A 7,693-nucleotide genomic window follows, 5' to 3' on the forward strand; every position below is an offset into this window, starting at 1 on the left:
TTGCCCTTCACAGCAAGATGTACTCGTCGCTATGGCGTCAATATCAAAGCAGGAGGAGGAGGAGGCGCAAACCGGCACAAACTGTCTATGGGTGCGAAGCGACCTCCTTACCCTTTGGGTCAATATCAAACACCCCCCCCAGTTTTTTTTTCTCATCGGATCTACACGATTCACATAGGTCACCCATTTTGGTTTCAAAACGGTGAATTTCGCCAAAAGGTGAGGGATTTTCATGTATGCTATCAAAAATTTCCCCGGCTGACTATTTCCCCCCCAGGTCATCCAGGCGGGGTATTGGGTAAAGTTTTCAACCAGCAACGATCGCACCTCAGATAAACCTCATAGGCTACGATATTGCCTGAGCGAAAGGATCATCTTTAATAACACCTTCGTTCGACTGAAATCCTGTCATTTCAGGAACCACGACTTACTATTTTCAATGATTATTACATTAAAAAAAAAAAACACAACACTTGTTTTTCATGTGTGTAATCCAATACATGCATAAAATGCATCAGTTTTGATGTGCACGCCAGTACACATCTTTAGTCTTCCTCTGTACAAACAATTGCAAAATCAGTGTAATTTTAAACTCTGGAATCCCTTTATGCTGCTTTTACACGGGCAGCAGGAACAAGTTGCGCCCACTTTCCTTCCGTGTTCACACGCTCGCACACTGTCGGTGGCAAACCAGAGGTAAACAGAAAAGTGCGCATTCGCAAATCAGTCATCAGAAGCTTGTTTTTAACTTGCTTTAACGTCGTCTTGCTGCTCGTTTCTGTTTAAATGCTCAGGGCTTCGGCCGTAAATCTGCTCATTGCGGCTCATTTCTCCAAATCCAACTGGGTATCTGCATCTCCCCACAACTGGATGAGAGTAAGAACTTCTTTAGTCCAGTTATTACTGCGATTGGTTTGGGAATCACTTGACTCCATCGTTTGAATTTTGAACTGTACTGTATATATGTATTGTATGTGTGTATATATGTACACAGGGATGAGAATGAAAAATATTTAAAAAGTCTGAAAAAAACAGGGCGGGGCCCATGGCCCAGGGGGGCGGGGGCCCAGGGGTTCCGGGGCTAATGATTTTTGGCTATATTTATTTATTTATTTATTTATTTATTTTTCTTTATTATTAGACAGGGATATTATTATTAGACAGGGAGATTCTTTTTTTTTTTTAAGATTTTTTTTTGGGCTTTTTGCACCTTTATTGGATAGGACAGTGTAGAGACAGGAAATGAGCGGGAGAGAGAGAGACGGGAAGGGATCGGGAAATGACCTCGGGCCGGAATCGAACCCGGGTCGCCCGCATTCATGGTATGGCGCCTTAACCACCTGAGCCACGACGCCCCCCATGACAGGGAGATTCTTTTGTGTAATCTGAGCTGAAGTGGGTTTTGTGCTTTGGTTTTTTGGGGGCGCGCGCTCTTTCTCTGCCATGCCGATCCTGTAGGCTGCACTGACTCAGCTGAAAACTCCGGTCCTCGAGAAAAGAGATAAAAGCCTGCCCACACTGAAAGCGGATTGGCTTATTTTGCTGAGTAACCCAATCAGGATGCTCTTTGTCTGGCATGTGCTACATGAACAAGCACACAGGCAGTGTTGCCACATTGGGCGGTTTTAAGTGCATTTTGGCGGGTTTGGAACATATTTTGGGATGGAAAACGTTAGCAGTATCTGGCAACATTGCACACAGTCTCCCTCGCGCGCGCACATTCTAAGATGCGTGATGCAGACCTTAATGTTGCGCGCGCACGCTCAAAAACTATCATTTTGATCTGAAAAAGTCGGAAATCCGCCGACTGGCGGAAAATTCTCATCCCTGTGTACAACATAAGTATCTGTATGTATGCTTTGGTCGATATTATATCATGTTGGTATGTCTTGGTATGTTTTTTGTTTGTTTTCTTTTGTATATATTAGTTTATTATGGTGGAAAGTGACGTTTGATTAGCGGTGGTATAGAGGGTTAGGATTTGATAAGTTATTTACTTCTTCCTAATCCTTTCTGAACATTATTATGTTACTGCCTTGTGGCTACGCTATTCTGTTTGTTTATGACGATGTTTTGATTATTGCATTTTTTATATCCATCTTTCTTCTTTACTGTTCAGAATAAAGCAATCAATCAAGCAATCAATCAATCTAACTTCCACTGAATTTGCCACAAAGTGGTCTTGTCCGGATAATAAAGGACCCAGATGAATGCGACCGTGCACACGTAAGCCCCCCGACTTACCACGGATTGTGTTTCGACAGCAAGCGGGAACAAGTTGCGCCTGGAACAAGTTACATCGCTTCAAAAAGGGGAGCAAGTTGTGCCCATCAGTGTCAAGTTGCTCCGGAATAAATCGTCTTTAGATGGCAGTTGCGCTGGAGCAACTTGTTCCTGCTCAAGTGCCCGTGTAAAAGCAGCTTAAGTAAGGTATTAAAACACTCGGGGTGTGCCGATATCGGAAAACGATCGCAGAGTAGTATGATAAAGTGAAGTTACTGTTACCACCCTGAAGTTGATTCTTTTCCATTATAAGCACATCCCAAGGAGTTTTATACCTCTTATACTACAACCATGACTTGGCTTTCATTTAAGAATAAGATGCTGTACTTTTTATCTATGTAGTTGCAATTAATGTTGTGGAACATCCACAAAACGAGTTACGTTTGGTCATCACCTATTTTATAGCAGCTATAAACAGTCATTCCGTCAGCAGCCTCTTTTTCGGTCAATCCTGTGCCAGAAAGTTACAGATTTACCTCCGACTATAACAAAAGTGCTGACACTGGAGACTCCTTCCTTAAACTCTAAATAAAAGGTGGAATGTCCACCACTGAAGTCCCTCTGTAAGCTGTTATGACAGAAACATTAATATACTGGCATAAGCACATTAATAATCCAAGATGCAAACGGCGCACCTTTTGGCGGATGCCGCCTTTTTCACGGCTGTCTGGGGGACTTGTGTGAATCACGCAGATCCGATGAGTGTTTTGTTTTTTTTTTTGGGGGGGGGGGGGGGGGGGGGGGGGGCGTTGGAGTGTCTGATTATAATTTCATCAAAGTAAATTCTGTATTAAAATTACTAAATAAGCAAATGCTGTTACAGTCCATGAAACACAGGAAGTATGAGAAGAAAACAGTAAATAAGAAAGCTGCGCACGTAAAGCCAATTGGCTGCGCGCCATTATCTGCTGCTGGCTGCACTTCACGCGCAAGGATTTCCATCAGTCCAACGTAAAGGCCTCTGCATGCTCTTGCGACAAGGCTTTCGCAGACAGCTGTAATTTATCGTTGAGCGGGGAGTAACAGGCGTGCGCGATGTTATTCACCGCTACAACGCAAGGGGGCGCGAAGTCGCGAAATCGCTAGTAGTCGGTGGGTGTGGTTAGTGGAGTGTTTATCCTCCGGTTACTTATAATGACTAGAACTGGAGTCGTATAGATGTACGTACTTCCTCACTTCCTCGATCAACCACTCTTCGTGCTGCTCCATCTTCGCCCGTGTTTTTAAAAATGGCGGTCGTGAAAACAAACCAAACCGGGAAAGTAGGGAAGCGGAAGTGCGTGTACAGCGGATGTAGAGTGGACCAATCAGAGCCCTCTTGTCTGCGACGCTGTCTGCGAGGCTTCTGCGGTGGTCACAATTTTTGGGAGGTGCGTGCAGAGCGTCTGCGAAGGTGGGGGGTCTACGCAGACGCTATCTGCGAGGACTGCGTTGTCAGCATAAATTGGCCTTAAGTTACGCAGGTTGCGTAATTGGCTTTACGTACGCAGCTTTCTGATTTACTGTTTTCTTCTCATACTTATACTTCCTATGTTTCATGGACTGTAATGGCATTTGCTTATTTAGTAATTTTAATACAGAATTTACTTTGACACTCCAACGCCCCCCCCCCCAAAAAAACAACTCATCGGATCTGCGTGATTCACACAAGTCCCCCAGACAGCCGTGAAAAAGGCGGCATCCGCCAAAAGGCGCGCCGTTTGCATCTATGCATAATAAAAACCTATGACTTGCTTAGCAGCTGGAACAACTGCCAAAGGGTTGATTTTCTCTTTTTGATCAGTCAAAAATCTCCAGAACACATTTCTGTAGTGCTAACCACTCTACCCTTTGGTTCAGTTTAGTCGCTTGCAGCCCAAAAAACATGCCGTGATTGATTCACTTCCTGTAGTTGAGTCGATTCAGAATTTAAAAAAAAAAAAAAGTCACTGCAACCGAATCATGCTACAGTTCACTTGGAAGTTGATTAAATGATTGTCATGTTCTCTCCTGCCTAAAGAACTGCACTGCCAGGAATTATTTATATTAAAAAATAAATAAAATAAAAATCGCTACCAATGCTCCATCTGAATGGCCTACACACTGCATATGTGAAAGCTCCCTTAGAGAACGAGAAAATGAGCAGGCATTCCTGTAAATGTACGAACACCTCCGCGACAGCGTGACAGCGTGTGCACGAGGTATATGAGGCTTCTATAATTAGTCATTAAAGCTTCGCTACCTACACGGTGACGTCTCTGTTAAAAGATCTGCGACAGATTTCAAAGGCAAACTCGGTCCATGCACTTTCCATCAAATTACTGCGGATCTGCACTCTGCCTGCGCGCTTCGTTTGCTTCTCGCTACCTTTCTTTGTACTGTCAGATCAGGGTGACGTACAACACAAACTAATCTTCATTGACCAGCAGAGCGAGAAAGAGAGAGCACGAGACATATGGGAGGGGGATGAGGTTCTGCTTCTCTCTCTGCGCTTATAAAAACTTTTCCATCAGTCTGGGCGTTACAGCAGTGATGAATAAATACGCAGCAACACACTGACGCTCTCGATCATTTAATGCAGATGCTAGCTGCTGGTTATTTGTTCAAATAGTCGGAGACTGTGCGATCTCTCCGGTTTATACTTGCAGATCTTAGTTCCTGTAAAGCTCATTTACAACCGAGCTCTGCTTGGAAGACATTACAATAAATAAATATAAATCAACTCTGTTTTGGAAGTTTCCAGCACTCATTCGATTTAGAACCGGCTTTGAACACACTTCTTCAATGTTTAATGCGAAGCCTTTCACCACAATGCTGCCGAATTTTCAATTCTGATTGGTCCAAAGGTGTTGATTAATTCTTTATAACAGCAGTTCTGCCTGCAAGACAAAGCTCATGTTTATATTAATGGGCTCACTCTCATACATATATTGCTTAGATGTTAACATCTGACTCACAGGGACCTGTACCACAGACACACCGTCGTACGGGTCCCTGCGAGTTAAATATGTATTTAAATATGCAAAACCTAAAAACAAACAGATTAACAAATGTGTTATTTAACAAGGAAAAATACATCATCGTTGCTCTGGTGAACCTTTCAGTCAGGAGGAGAAGAAAGGTTAATGGATAAAGTTAATGGACGGAGTCTCCAGCATCAGCGCTTTGCAAAAGTCAGTCAGTCTTCCACCAAGGACGAGCCGTGTCTGGTTCTTTGGTAACGTGACGAGCTACATTTAACAAACTAACTCTAAATGGATTAAAAGCATGAGGTCATTCTTTAATAAATGAAAAATTACAATCATTGGTAAAACGGCCGTGATACAAGAGGGACAAAACTTGCCAGAACATACTGTTATAAGAAAACGAGACCGTCAATGACGGCGTAGCTCACTCCGGCCCCGTGTAGTCCAGAAGGAACGATCTAAACTGGGCCACCTTGCGCAATAAACGTTGCCATATACAAGCTATATAAACCCAAGGAATACCGACCTATTTGCCAGAAAGAATCCAAAACGGCGAGGAATTGACTGAGAAGAGGCGATTTTTGTCGAGCTGCTCATTAAGGCTTAATTAGTCCATGACTTCATTAATAACTGTAACGAAGCAAATCTGGGTAGAAGTTATATGCACTGTAGGTAGCCCTACCTTCATGCCAGAAAGAATCAAAATCGGTGAAGAATTGAGGGCGAAGAAGCGATGCGTGTGGAAACTGCTCGTTAGGGCTTAATTACGCCACATCATTATTAATTGCAATTATGCAAATAGGGATAGAAGCTATATGCACCCCAGGCAGACCTACCTTCCTGCCAAAAAGAATAAAAATCAGTCAAGAATTGAGAGAGAAGAAGCGATTTTTGTGAAATGTGGACGATGCCCAACGCAATGGCATAAGCCCATCGCCTGTCAGCCGCATGAATTAATAACCAATTTTGGGGTGGTTAACAGTGACTCCGCTTCATCGCGCCATGCGTTAAACATGACGCTGTGCGTTTTATTCTATACTAAAGCAACAAACATGTTGGCTAAGGGTTTTGTGGCCCGAATATGCAGTAAAAATATAATTCTCAGAATGTTTCCGATATTTAATGCACAGTGGGCGAAGCTAATCTTAGCTAAACAAGTTTTATCCTCACCAATCATGTCAAGTCAAGTTTATTTGTATAGCGCTTTTAACAATAAAAATTGTCGCAAAGCAGCTTTACAGAATTTGAACGACTTAAAACATGAGCTAATTTTGTCCCTAATCTATCCCCAATGAGCAAGCCTGTGGCGACGGTGGCAAGGAAAAACTCCCTCAGACGACATGAGGAAGAAACCTCGAGAGGAACCAGACTCAAAAGGGAACCCATCCTCATTTGGGCAACAACAGACAGCATGACTATAACATTAACAGTTTTAACACGAAGACAGTTTCGTTGATGTTGTAACTCTTCACTGATGGAAACTTGAGTGCAAAACTGTTCATGACAACTGCAGTCCTAAATCATCAGGCTTATGGGTCAACTCTCCATCCCCGACAGCCTTGATCAAACCTCTATGCGGTGTCTCTGCACCTACGTAGTGAATGAAAACTAACTGAGTGAACACACAGCCCACAACCACACGTCTAGAAGTGAGTGAGCTTGGACTCTGTACGTGATTTTGGTCGAGCCGTGTAGCAGACTGGGAGCCTTGGACAGAGGGCTGTCACACATGTTCGGTTACATCTGAACAGTTATTTAACCATCGCGTTTCTTTCATTCATACTTGGCTGCATTTTGAATCAAACACTCAGGTTTGGTATTCTAATCTGTGCATGGTAACTCTGGTGAGATTCTTCAAACCGAGGGAGCAATTAAAAAGGTTCTGACTGCAAAGTTGAATTCTGGGCAAAAATGTTCCATTTCTATTGCTGGTGGAGTTTCGAGATGTTTCGCTGCTGCACGCACTGTGTATCCTACGTGGAAATGTTTACAGAGATAAAACGCGTTCCATGTTTTGCGATTCCGGAGACTGCTGAAGCAAGTGAGCAACAATATCACGTGACCACCGTGGGGCGTTTGACCTACTTCTAACCAAAACAAGTCAGCATGGGTAAACATGGCGGACTCTGCTCTGCCGCCAGCTAAAAGCCAGCGGAAAAGGAAAGGGAAAGAAAGGCTGCCTCGTGAGTGCAACTGCAAGACAGAGCAAGGTTTGATGACGTGTCATCTTTCTGGACAGATAAACATTCTACCTAGCGCTTAGCTATCTTAGCCTTAGAATGCATGGACTCGACTCCACGCAGGCTTTCGTCTAAACCGGGGAACAGGGGCGCTGCGCCCTCTTACAGAAATGCCGATTCAACCCCAAGTCACACTTAGGCCATGCACTTATAAGCTACTGCACAACATGCAATCTTTCTCAAACCGATCTTTTCTCCGTGAAAACATCCCAGCAACACCACGTG

At 43.6% G+C, this 7,693-nt stretch overlaps 1 protein-coding gene and 1 non-coding gene across 3 annotated transcripts in view; both read right to left on the bottom strand.

The window, feature by feature from the left end:
* The window catches only part of kdm4b (lysine (K)-specific demethylase 4B), a 164,502-nt gene that overhangs the window by 79,673 nt on the left and 77,136 nt on the right, over positions 1-7,693 (bottom strand). The window lies entirely within an intron of this gene.
* LOC132899808 (U4 spliceosomal RNA) lies at positions 232-372 on the bottom strand. Its single transcript, XR_009656713.1, has one exon. It is a non-coding gene; the product is annotated as a U4 spliceosomal RNA (small nuclear RNA).

This window comes from Neoarius graeffei, chromosome 15, assembly GCF_027579695.1.
Source record: "Neoarius graeffei isolate fNeoGra1 chromosome 15, fNeoGra1.pri, whole genome shotgun sequence".
In the NCBI taxonomy this organism is placed as follows: domain Eukaryota; kingdom Metazoa; phylum Chordata; class Actinopteri; order Siluriformes; family Ariidae; genus Neoarius; species Neoarius graeffei.